The sequence below is a fragment of the Micrasema longulum genome, unplaced genomic scaffold (genome assembly GCF_059751315.1).
Source record: "Micrasema longulum isolate JH-2025_06_02 unplaced genomic scaffold, ASM5975131v1 h1tg000877l, whole genome shotgun sequence".
In the NCBI taxonomy this organism is placed as follows: domain Eukaryota; kingdom Metazoa; phylum Arthropoda; class Insecta; order Trichoptera; family Brachycentridae; genus Micrasema; species Micrasema longulum.
Window position 1 is genome coordinate 301,056 of NW_028278069.1, and position 11,980 is coordinate 313,035.

Sequence of the window (11,980 nt, forward strand, 5' to 3'; positions counted from 1 at the left end):
CTGTGGCTTCTTTGTTGTAATATACTCGGTGAATGCGATATACGTTCATTTATTATTTAAAATAAAATTACTGTTTTCTCAAGGTGCCATGTTGGATACGAGCTATCTTAATAAAACTGTCAAAAGGCATCAAAATGATGTATCAGAAAATGGCAGGTTTTGAAAACAGGCGGGTTGCGAATAGGATTTGAAAATGCCACATTCAAAAACTTTTTTTACGATTGTAGAATATTTAATCATTGTAATATACCCAATACAATGTTTGAAAATACTCTTTAATGTTTATGATTCTTGCCTATTAATGTTGAATGTACCACTAACAATCCTTTCAGTGTAAATTCATTAAATTCAATTGTAGATAATCAACTTTAAAAAAGCGGTGTTAATTCTATGTTCGTGAAATTAATTTTTCAATTTCAAAATCAGCGCGTTCGCCTACCATGCAAGAGGCTACGGCTTCATTTCCCGACATGGTTGAAACGGAACATTTATTTAGAAGGGTATTTTTACGCTAGGATTTCATAGTCCGAAGACTGGCATTTGAACCGTAAAACTTATCATCTTACATTCATGTAACCAAAATTATCAAGGTATTCTGCGATTGGTTTACCAATGCAGTGCCCTATGCATCATAATTTTGTTCCAAAAACGGAAAATCTAATGTAAATTAAGAAAATCTAATATATGAAGCCTATGTAAAAACTAAAATATGTTGTATGCAACTACTATGGGGAACAGGATATCAAAATGACCTAAAAAGACTGCAAATACAGCAAAATAAAATGTTCAAGTTAGTATATGACCTTTATTTAACAGCAACTTGAGAACTTTTTGAACAAACTAAGCAATTAAATATAACTGAACTGTTTCAACTAGAAACATTAAAATATATCCATAAATAAGCGACTGATGATTTTGTAGAAGAAGAACTTGAAAAAAATTGTAGCAAACATAGACACAATACGAGAATATCAGAAAAATATCATTAAAAACCTTCCAATACGAGACAAGGACAGTCAAAACAAATAAACCGGGGACTGAAATTATACAATGAACTATCATACAAAACTAAACAAAGGACTTAGACAAACTTTTCGAAAGATGTAAAAAATATTATTATCAATAATAGAGTATGATTATATATTATTTTTGTAAAATGAATGTAATAATCCGTAAGGGTTAATAAATAAATTTTCAAATAAAAAAATATCACGAACGAACGAACTGACGAAACGAAATTGTGACAGAATAAGCCCACCGTGTTTTAAAGCCTTCGTTTTGTGTAAGAATGTCGATTTATTTCATGTTGAATGTTTAATTATTTTTATTTACCATATTAATTACTCTAGCAACTATTTTGTGCGAAAATTCCCACTTCCAAATTTACTCGGTTGAAAATAAATCACGTTACGAACCACGGGGCTTTCTTTTTGGTTTTTTGCATTTATAAGGCATTATTGTTTAATTATGACAAATAAAAATGAAATATTTATGTGAATTTCCTTCATTTCTTGACTCACACTATGCAGCATAATATAATCAATATTCAGTCCCATTTTGAGTCTAAAATAGCTTTAATAACAGATATATATTTTCATTAAATAAAATTCATTCATAAAAAAAAGTTTTTTTTTCCGCTTTCTTATTTTTTAATGATAACTGAAGCGGTGAAGAACTAAATAAAATTCGTGATTTAAAGTGACCTTTAGATTTCTTTTATTCAAATTGTTAAAAATATTTATTTTTGTTACAAATAACTTGACTCAAATAACGATTTTTACAATTTAACAGTAGTGAACATAGTAAAATTGTTCATGTTTAAAACCAAGCGTGTTAGATGTACACGCAAAAGCTTAATGTTGTCGAAAAACTATTAAAATTTTAATTAAAACGTATGTAATAAACCAAAATTATTTTTAAATTTAAAAAAAATGTGTTTTAAGAAAACACAAAAGTTTACATAAGAAATAGGTTACAGCGAATGCAAAAAAAAATCCAAATGGAATACTATACCTAAAACAAGACAATCTCTTGTGCTTGTTGTGGGATTTATTAATATTAATTAACATTATTAATACTAAATCATGTTTAGACCCTATTTTAATTGTTTGAATAATATGTGCATAAGAAAGCTTAAACGTGTATGTTTAAAAACTTACTTATTCAAACGTACGTTTTATTTTTCGTTTTTCTGCCATAGAATAGTTTTTTTTCTTAGTAATATTTTTTAAGCTAGGAAAGTTTTTAAAAATCGGCGTATACTTTTAAATCCGTGGAGACGTATTTTTTACACGAATTACGTACAGATAAAGCAACAAAATTTATATCAATTGAACACACCTTGATGCAAATTAGAAATATCAAACAGGATAAAATAAAATGCTTGTTTTAAAGTACTTAAATGCAAATTCAAAAAACATTTTCTTTTGAAAAATTATTATTACAAAAAAAATTAACTGCTTTTTCTCAATTCAAATATGCAAATACACAATTAAATTTTATACTTATTTTTTTCACCTCTCTAATGGAGCAACATACCCGTATTTAGAGAAGAAACTCAATTACAACCTTACAGATTTTTTTTTCAATCGTATAAAATACCTAAGTTTTAGTAATTTAATTTTTAAAAAAAAATTCTACTACACTATCGAGTGTCGAGAATTTTTTTACTGGCCGAAAAATATCGAAATATATTTAAAAACGTTAAAACTGTAAATAAGATAATATTTTTTACATGCAAGTTCTGTAATTTATTTTCATATTTTTAGGTTATGTGCTCAATTATTTTATATACAAGTCCTTTCACCCGTTTTTGCTAGTCACCTTTCTTAAATCAATTTTTGCAGCAAAAAAATACTGAAATATTGAAAATTAAAGAATTGTCTTAAAAAAACATTTATTTAAAAAATGTGTTGATCGATTGTTCAATGTATGTACCTATTTTTTTTCATTATCAATTTAATTACGCAATTAACGTATTCATATTATTTAAACAATTAATTTAAGTAAATTCAGTCAAAAATTAAACAAAATTATTTTTGGAGTATACTCACCGCTTTGATGAGACGAAAATATTTCTTTTTAGAAGATTCCAATAAACTGCTATTTGATTTTACTTTTAAACTTTTCTAACTTCTAAAAAATCAAACAAAAATTGAAATCAAAATATATTTTAGAGATTTTATGAGGCGCTATTTAAAAATATTTTTCTCAGGATTTTATTTAAATGTTGGAAGCCGGAACTTCCGTTTGTCGAGTCGCGTTCTATCCTCTAGTAGTATGGGGTTTAGTCCGCGCGCTTACCCGACCGTCACTTGATTGAAAGGTTTTGCCGCGAGGCCAGCGTTTTATACGCTACTGGAAGGCTGAAAATTATGCAGGGGTGCCAACCACCCTTATAGCAAAGATGGTGTCGAGCAGAAACTGTACCGAAAATATTATCAAATGCTGCGAATGTTAATTGTGTGGAATTTTCAAGATTAAGCCGTAAGCTTTATGTTTTGGAATTGATGGAATATTATGCACAATCTAACGAAACCTGACTGTTTCCAAAAGACCTAAAATCTTCGCCAATTTACACAGCGGCTAGGTTGATTTGCGTTACTAGCCAAATTGTAAAATGCTGACAATATGGCTGACAATTATAGCCGTTTTATAATACGAAGCCGTTTTGTAGTTTAACTAGACTATCCTGCTTGCGGCTCCGACATCACTATAAATCATTTTTATTTCACGACAAAAAGACCTCTGTCATTTAATGAAAAAAGAACATGCTACAGATAAGGTCCTGCCTAAACACATGAAATTCCTTTCTAGTCGGAACCTGAAACAAAAAAACATGTGTTCATCATAAAACAGTGAAATAATAAAAAACAAAATAAATTTCAAACCGTGCTAGTGGCACTGCAACAAGAAATATTATTTTTACTGTTTTGGATTAAATATAGCACTTTAGCTGCGCTACACTGCTGTGTACATGATGTAGGCCAATCAAATCATAATTATGAACTTAATAACCTAAACATATGAAAGAATAAGTTATTTACTAAACAATATAAAATCATTTCCATTGTTGAGATTTTCAGTTTGATTTATTTTTTTACATGCTTTTTTTAAAGTCCAAAATCTCAATAAAAATAATATTTTCTCATCCCTGTTCTCGCCCCAAGATATAATGTACGGACGTTCCACAGGTATTCGCCAGTTCAACTGCGCGTAGCCATGGAAACCAGCAAAACTTTTCGTAGAGGAAACGAGATGATCTGCGCACAGTTTGAAAAGGCGGGAAGCCATTTGATTGGGCCATAGAAATTTGAAAATACAATTTATTGTAAAATTTTGAAACGCCTGTCGCACTTCTGTCATAGAAAGCTTCCTTTTCAATACCCTTTAAGTTAACCCCTATTTAACTTCTTTGAAATACAAAAATACCGGGTGTTTTAATAGCTTTTTCCAAAAAATGAAGCCAGTAGTTTTCGTTTTTCAAAATTTTCATGGTAAAATAAAAAAAACTAAGGAAAACTGGAGTTTGACATTTTATGTCATATTGTGTAAAAATGGCTCAAAGTGTGTTAAATTGTTTTGTTTATTTTAACAGAGCACAAAATATGTACCAGGAGGCTTTTATACAAAAAACTGTAATAACCTTCTGAAAATAATATTGATCACAAAAAATACATTTCTGATTATGTGGACTAAAAAAAATCTTATTGTTATCAAAAACATTTTTCACTTTGTGGTATGTCATTTTACACTTATTTGTTTATCAATTTGGATAAACCACTTTAATTTTTTTTATTACACTTCGACCGGTTTCGAGGTTACTACCTCATCGTCATTAAATTAAATTATTCGGGAATTTATAAATGAAATTGTTTAAATTGCCCAAATTTCTATATTGGAAAAACTTCACGTAAATTTAAAGTTAGAATCAAAGAACATATAAGATGTCTGAGCAATAATAATTTTATTTGTTTATAAATTTGAATAAACCACTTTAATTTTTTTTACTACACTTCGACCGGTTTTGAGGTTACTACCTCATCGTCAATAAATTAAATCATTCGGGAATTTATAAATTAAATTGTTTGAATTGCTCAAATTTCTATACTGGAAAAACTTCACGTAAATTTAAAGTAAGAATCAAAGAACATATAAGATGTCTGAGCAATAATATTTTTTTAGAATTCGCAAATCATCTTATATCCAAAAACCATGAATTTAATCAAGTAACGTGTGTAGAAATTTTGCATGTCAATAAAAATGGTTTTCGTTTAAATAATTTAGAACGATTAGAAATTAGTAAAGCCATTAACCAAAAACTTCAAATAATAAATGATCAATTAAATTTAACTTCGAGTCCTCTTTTAAAACTATTCCCGTTATGATTTATTTTATCTTCTTTCTCTCTCTTTCTTTTAATTTTCTGTCTCTTTCATAAAATATTTTATTATATAAATAGCAACGCGTGTAATTATAAGTTAGTTAAATTCCTGACGATGAGGTAGTAACCTCGAAACCGGTCGAAGTGTAATAAAAAAAATTAAAGTGGTTTATACAAATTTATAAACAAATAAGTGTAAAAAAAATCTAGCAGCATAGATGCTGATTGGAAGAATAATTCCTCTAGCAATCTAGTGATCTTAAATAAATTAAAGTGGATAAATAATACACAGGTATTTTAATGTTATAAATTAATTAATTTAAACATAACAGTAATAAAATAATATAAACAGAACAGTATATACATGTCGCGTCATTCATTCAAAATTTGAATGAGGCATCATTTACTTTAAAAAATCACAAAATGTCCTTCAACACGTAATTAAGAGATTTTAAAAGTGACAAATTAACAAATGAATCAGGTGATTCTTAGCAATTTAGTACATGTTTAAGACATAATTACACAACATACATCAGAGTTTTTCTAGGGCTGGCTGTTTTCTGCAAAATGCTCATCTTAGGTTGTGTGGTCAGCCAGACTTAAAAAAATATTAAAACTAGTCAAATGCATAATTAAATTGTTTTTGTGGTAAAAAAAAACACATGTATGCATTATTAATCATTTGTCAAAGTAACAAACGTTGCAACTGTTGTATATTTTCACAATTCACTATTTTCACAAAAGTGCTATTTTTCAGTTTCGCTTTTCTATGGCTGGCTGCTTTCTGCATAACTTCATTCAATTGTTGAATAAAGTAGAGTATGTAAACGAATTTAAACAATGTGAAATATTAACAAAGACCTAAAGACTAGCATTAAGTATAAATTTTAGACCTCGCATTTCGAAAGTCATTTTACTACAATCGAAAGGGTCAATAGAATGAATATTTGAATTATACTCTATCGCGAAGCGCTCAAGTAGAGAGTTCTGGGCATGCTTTGAACAAACGAATGGTATATGAAATAAACAGTTAGATGTGTGATGAGTACGGTAGCCAAGATGTAATATTAATGTTTGTTTTGGAACTACCACCGAGGCTATAAAGGGGAGAAAAAATCTCATCACGACACGCTCATTGTAGTCATCCTTAACGGTCACCATTTTGTCGGTACCGGCAGTACCAGAGCCCCCCTGCATGCACTTCTAATCTAATTCGAATCTATCTTCAGCTAATAAATCTATACAGAGAAGCAACGCGCTTTATTATACAGTCCACCGCTACATAAACCAATCGAAGATACCCTACCATTTTGGTCCTTCGAGCCGAATTGATTGATTGATTGACAAAAAACTTCAAAGTAGGTTGAATGCTGTCGAAATGTGAATGTCTCTCGGGTGAAATGTGGTAAAACCTAAGGGTTGATTTAGAACGATTTTTTTTTAGGCGATAGACCTAAAGGGCTTGTCTGGTGAATTTTTACTTAAAGGGTAAAACGATGTACATATCTTTGATGGGCGGACATAAGAATACATGCATATGGTACATGTTTGGTCTTCGGAAATATGACCACATTTCTGATTATCGTAGGCAACTGAAATGGCTCAAAATTAGATAGCGGAGAGACTATCACTCCTTCTCACTTCTGTTCAATGTACTTCATAGTCCTAATAATGTACCTCTTCGTTCTAATTCTCAAGGCACTCATATAGTGTCCATGCGGCTCGACTGTGGAATCATCTCCCATCCACCATCAAAGATGTTACTACATTATCTCTGTTTAAATCACTAAGATGAGATGAAGAAACATCTCTTTTCTTTTTTCCTCTTTTTTTCCTTTTTCAATTGAGTAATAGTTTTGATTTAAGGTAATTTATAAACAAATACGTTTATTTCTATTTTTATGTATCTTTAGCTTTTTATTTTTTTTTTTCTTTTGAATATGTTCTGTAACTTGAATTATAAAAATAAAACTTTAATTGGTTGGTTGGAAAAAATTGCCATTTGGCAATAATCTCGCCAATGTACAAATAACGTTTTGTACAAAAAGTTAAATAAATAAGAGTATAACTGCATTTTTGTTCATTTTGTTATTTATATGTGAAAATGTTCCTTGTGCATGCCTGCACCAATGGTATTAACAGTACACTTCAATGACTATTCAAAACATAAATAAACAACCTTGTGCTTATTTAACTTTGGCTAAATAATAATTAAATATTAAATAAGTTAATTAAATAAGTATGCACATTTGTGTCATATTTTCATCATCATCATTCACTTTCCGCATTTTGAAATATTCTAGTGTGAAAACACCCTTTTTAAATATTTCACACCAACCATGTCAGGAATCGAACCCGAAACTTCTTGAATGGTAGGCAAACGCGCTGATTATTACACACATTACATTATTTTCAGTGGCACAAATAATACAGGATGGTCTCAGTAATACAATTTAGCTCATTTCTATCATTCATTGAGTGGTACAAATAGTATTAGTTAGTTCTAGTTGTAAAAGTAGACTTATTTCTGTCCCATCTTTAATGGTTCAAGTAGTAAATCTAGAATATTTCTGTTATTTGTACAAATTACTTGAATGTTGTTACACAAATGAAATTATCTCTAAATAATAACTTATTTTGCAAAATATGAGTTCTGTTGCTAAATAATTGGGTTCATAATAACGTTTTTTTGCTCTCTTGAAAAGGTGCACTTTTGCAGTTATGCATGTCCGCCCATCAAAAATGTCAAGATCCGTGAACTATGTAACGCTGAGACAAGCATAGATTGTTATTATCGACAGAATCGAGAAAGGGGTGCTGCGTTGGTTGTAGCTGCATGTAGAGCGAATGGACAGCAAAAGAAAGGCTAAAAGGATCTACGAAACGAACGTTGATGGACACAAAAAGCGAAAAAAAACAAGAAAGACATGGCATGATCAAGTCAATCAAATACTTGAAGATGGACGAGTCAATAATAGGAATAATCGGCGTGTGTGCATGATAAGATGCATGAATGTAGAGGAAGCAAGGTCTGTATAGTGTTCTATCCTCTCTGCCAATCCCTATGGGGAAACGGCGTGATGGTTTGTTTGTTTGATTGTGTTTATTTTGGATTTTGTAAGCACTGAAATGGTTTGTAATAGAACGTCGCATGACGCTGTAAAACTGTAAAGGATTAATGAATTATTTCGTGTTGCTGATACAACTTTTTCGCGTACCGTAAATATGTGTAATTATGTATATTATTTATTACTGTCAGGGCGGATAAAAAATAAAGTACTGTGTGTAAAATAGTATCAGAACTTTGAACAAATGAAAGGTAGAACGCCCCATCCACTTACCTCTCAAAATGTACACGCAACTTTAATGAATAACATCGGAATAAGAAAACTCTGATTAAATAAAAGTAGCTAACTGCTTTTGCCACAATTTCAGCTCCGTACTGGGGGTGTATTGCTAAATTATATCAATATTTTTAATTTGTTCAAATGTTTGTAGACAAAAGACTGGAATTCACAACGATCAAGGTTTCAGCTCTTAAACTTCACTCTATCAATGTATGGAAGAATTGGAGAAATATAAATATACAAACATAGACAAATGGTGAATGTTATACAGAATGTAAAGTGGCCACTTAAACCAGCCAATAATAGGTCATAAGCCCTGTAATTGCCTAGACTTCCATTTTACCTCCTTAAATATGATTTTCCTGTCTGTTGCAATTAATTTTAAGATATTCTCGTTCAAGTACAGAACGTCACAACTACTTCGCTTTTCACTGGTTAGAGTATGTTACATTAGATCTGGTTTCCTAAACTTTGTTCCACGGAGCCTGAATAGATGTTCCACAAAAAATTGGAGTAATTCTATACGAAAACAATTTTCGCAATATTTTTCCAAAACTAATATGGACGATTCCTGGGTTCGGAACCCAATTTCCGTGAAGTATAGAGTAGGCTTAACAGCAAGGGATGTAATTAATGAAAATATAATCGATTTAACCAGGGACTCTAATTTGATACAAAAATACAAAGGTTAAATGATATCAGGACGAGTTTGTTAGAAGTGTACACCAATGTGTCAAACCAAGCTATCATTTTTTACTTCCGTTTTCTACAACTTATTCATGCGAAGGAGGATTTTTATTAGAGAAATAACACATACTACGAAAGCCGATAAAAATAAAGAAAATTCATTGAGAATAATTAATTGTAGTTTCTAAATCAATATAAATATTGAGGAGAAATGTTTTCATACATAAATGTTATAAAATAAATTTGATAAAAATACGTTGCTAGAAAAACGCAACATGTTTGGCCTTGGTAGTTCTAACGTCATGATTCGTGACAATGTTCTAAAAATGTTAATGGCCAGGAACAAATAAACGTTAATAAAAAACGTATTAGGGGCGTAGCCAATGGAATGATTGTTTTTGCGGGAATTCAAAATTACAAATTCAAAAAAATAATTTTCCTGGACAGTATTTTATAGACCTTTATGACTTTAAAATGAAATAAACAAAAAAGGGACATTTCCCTATTATGTTACAACAAAACAAAGTGCAGGCTCGATGCCACAACAGATATATGTAAGAATTCAAGTCACCGGGTGCCTGATATCAAAAAGTTTTGCGATTCAAGAACTCAAAATTATCCGAGTTATGGTGAGTATTTTATTTTATTTTATTTTATTTTATTTTTGCACCACAACAGGCCAGGAGGCCCAATTACAGCGGTGAATTACATCACAGAACACCCAGGCTTGAGAAAAATCACATTTAATTTTTGTGTTCTCACCGGGAATCGAACCCGGAACCTTCCGTCTGTGAGTCAAGCGTCTTGACCACTACACCACGGGGGCCGCCAAATTATTCACCCAGTATTATTCACTCATATTTTTATGTGAATTCTCATAATTAATAAATAAACGACAAATGCTTTAACAACATTTTATATATTAACTATTTTTGCCCAACCTACAAATAAGCTAATAATATTTATTAATAATATTTGGCTGATTATTTGCCATTTTTGTAAAAAATCACCTCAAGGGCGCTTTACAATTGTATATCTAAACTTACATTATAACTAAACTTAAGTGATAGATTATATTTCCAGATTTAAAATTGAGGGTATGATAGTTTAAAGAAGTGGGATTTTAGTTGGGATCTCAACTGACTGGGACTGTCGATGATTCGTAAGTTTGAAGGCAATTGGTTCCAGGCAGAGGGGCCGGTGGCGGCAAAAGCACGATCTTCAAATCTAGTGTTTGTTTGGGGAGCGCCGGATTTCGACAAGTTTTCCTGTTCCTGAATCAAATGCTGACCTAAGAGTAGATTTTCTTTGACATGTATTTTCCCTAATACAAAGGTCCGATAGATATTTTGGAGCCATTTCATGAAGGGATTTGAATACTGTCCAGCACAGCTTGTATTTTATTCTCTCTGGACTTTTTTACCAGTGCAAATCTTGAAGATGTTGTGAGATGTGAGAATTTTTTTTACTCCCGTAATAAGCCTTGCTGCTGCATTGAAAACAGATTGAAGTTTATGAGTTTGATATTTTGGGAGACTTGCGTATTTTCCATTACAGTAATCTAGACGCGAAACGACATAAGCATTTACAAGAGCTTTAGTTGCATCTATAGGAATATTTCTCCGTACGGATTTGATCTGTCGGAGATGGAAGAAACCAGCACATACCGTTTTATTGACCTGAGAATGAAGAGAAAGATCTGAATCTAAATGAACACCCAGTAGTTTAACATTTGTACTAGGGGTAAGATCACAACCTGTGATTGAAATCGGAGATTGGTCTAAAAGGTGTTGTCGCTTTTTTGTCGCTGTCGCAATAGAAGCTTAGTTTTAGATGGATTGAGTTTGAGTCTGTTTGATGACACCCAGTTGTTGACGATTTGGATGCATTGAGACACACGATTTTTTAAATTGTTTATATCTTGTGCTAAGCTAAGTGTTCTGTTACAATTTTCAGATCTGCGAAGTATTTCGTTGCTAAAAACCTTTGGGAAATCCTGCGGTAATTTAGTGTAAATGGTAAGTTTTTTTTTTTTAACGTCAATTATACTATAACTACTGCAGTATTGTGCAAATTAATGGAATAAAATTCCTTGTAATCATAAAATACGTTTTTAATTAATATTTTGAGTTACCCGCGACGTACAATCATAAATATATTTTTTGTTTAATTGGATGTATGTCCCCCTTTTGCTTTTATAAGAGCCTGAACACGTTTTGACATGTGATCAATTAAATTTCGGCAATTTTCTTTTATTTCGTCATCTCGAAACCACATCTGAATAACAGCTTCTATCATCTTTATCTTGGTGGTGCAGTCCAATTTTTGTATCCTAGATTTACAAATCGCCCACAAATTTTCAATAGGATTAAGGTTAGGTGAATTTCCAGGCCAGTCTAAAAGAGTTATCTTTTTATCATTGAAATACTTAAGCATAAACTTCGATACGCGACAAGAAGCTGAGTCCTGTTGAAATGCAGCCCCATCATTAGGACAATATTTACTCAGTTCTGTACTCAAGCGCTGCTCCAATAGAGCTTTATACTTAAGGATAATCGTCATT

General features: G+C 31.1%; 1 protein-coding gene across 1 annotated transcript in view; it reads right to left on the minus strand.

Moving 5' to 3' along the window:
- The window catches only part of Dh44 (corticotropin-releasing diuretic hormone 44), a 279,701-nt gene extending 276,381 nt beyond the window's left edge, over nucleotides 1-3,320 (minus strand). The window contains exon 1 of the mRNA XM_088231369.1: nucleotides 3,054-3,320. The gene's annotated coding sequence lies outside the window, so the exon portion shown is untranslated. The remainder of the gene's footprint in view (nucleotides 1-3,053) is intronic.
- Between the last annotated feature and the right edge of the window lie 8,660 nt (nucleotides 3,321-11,980).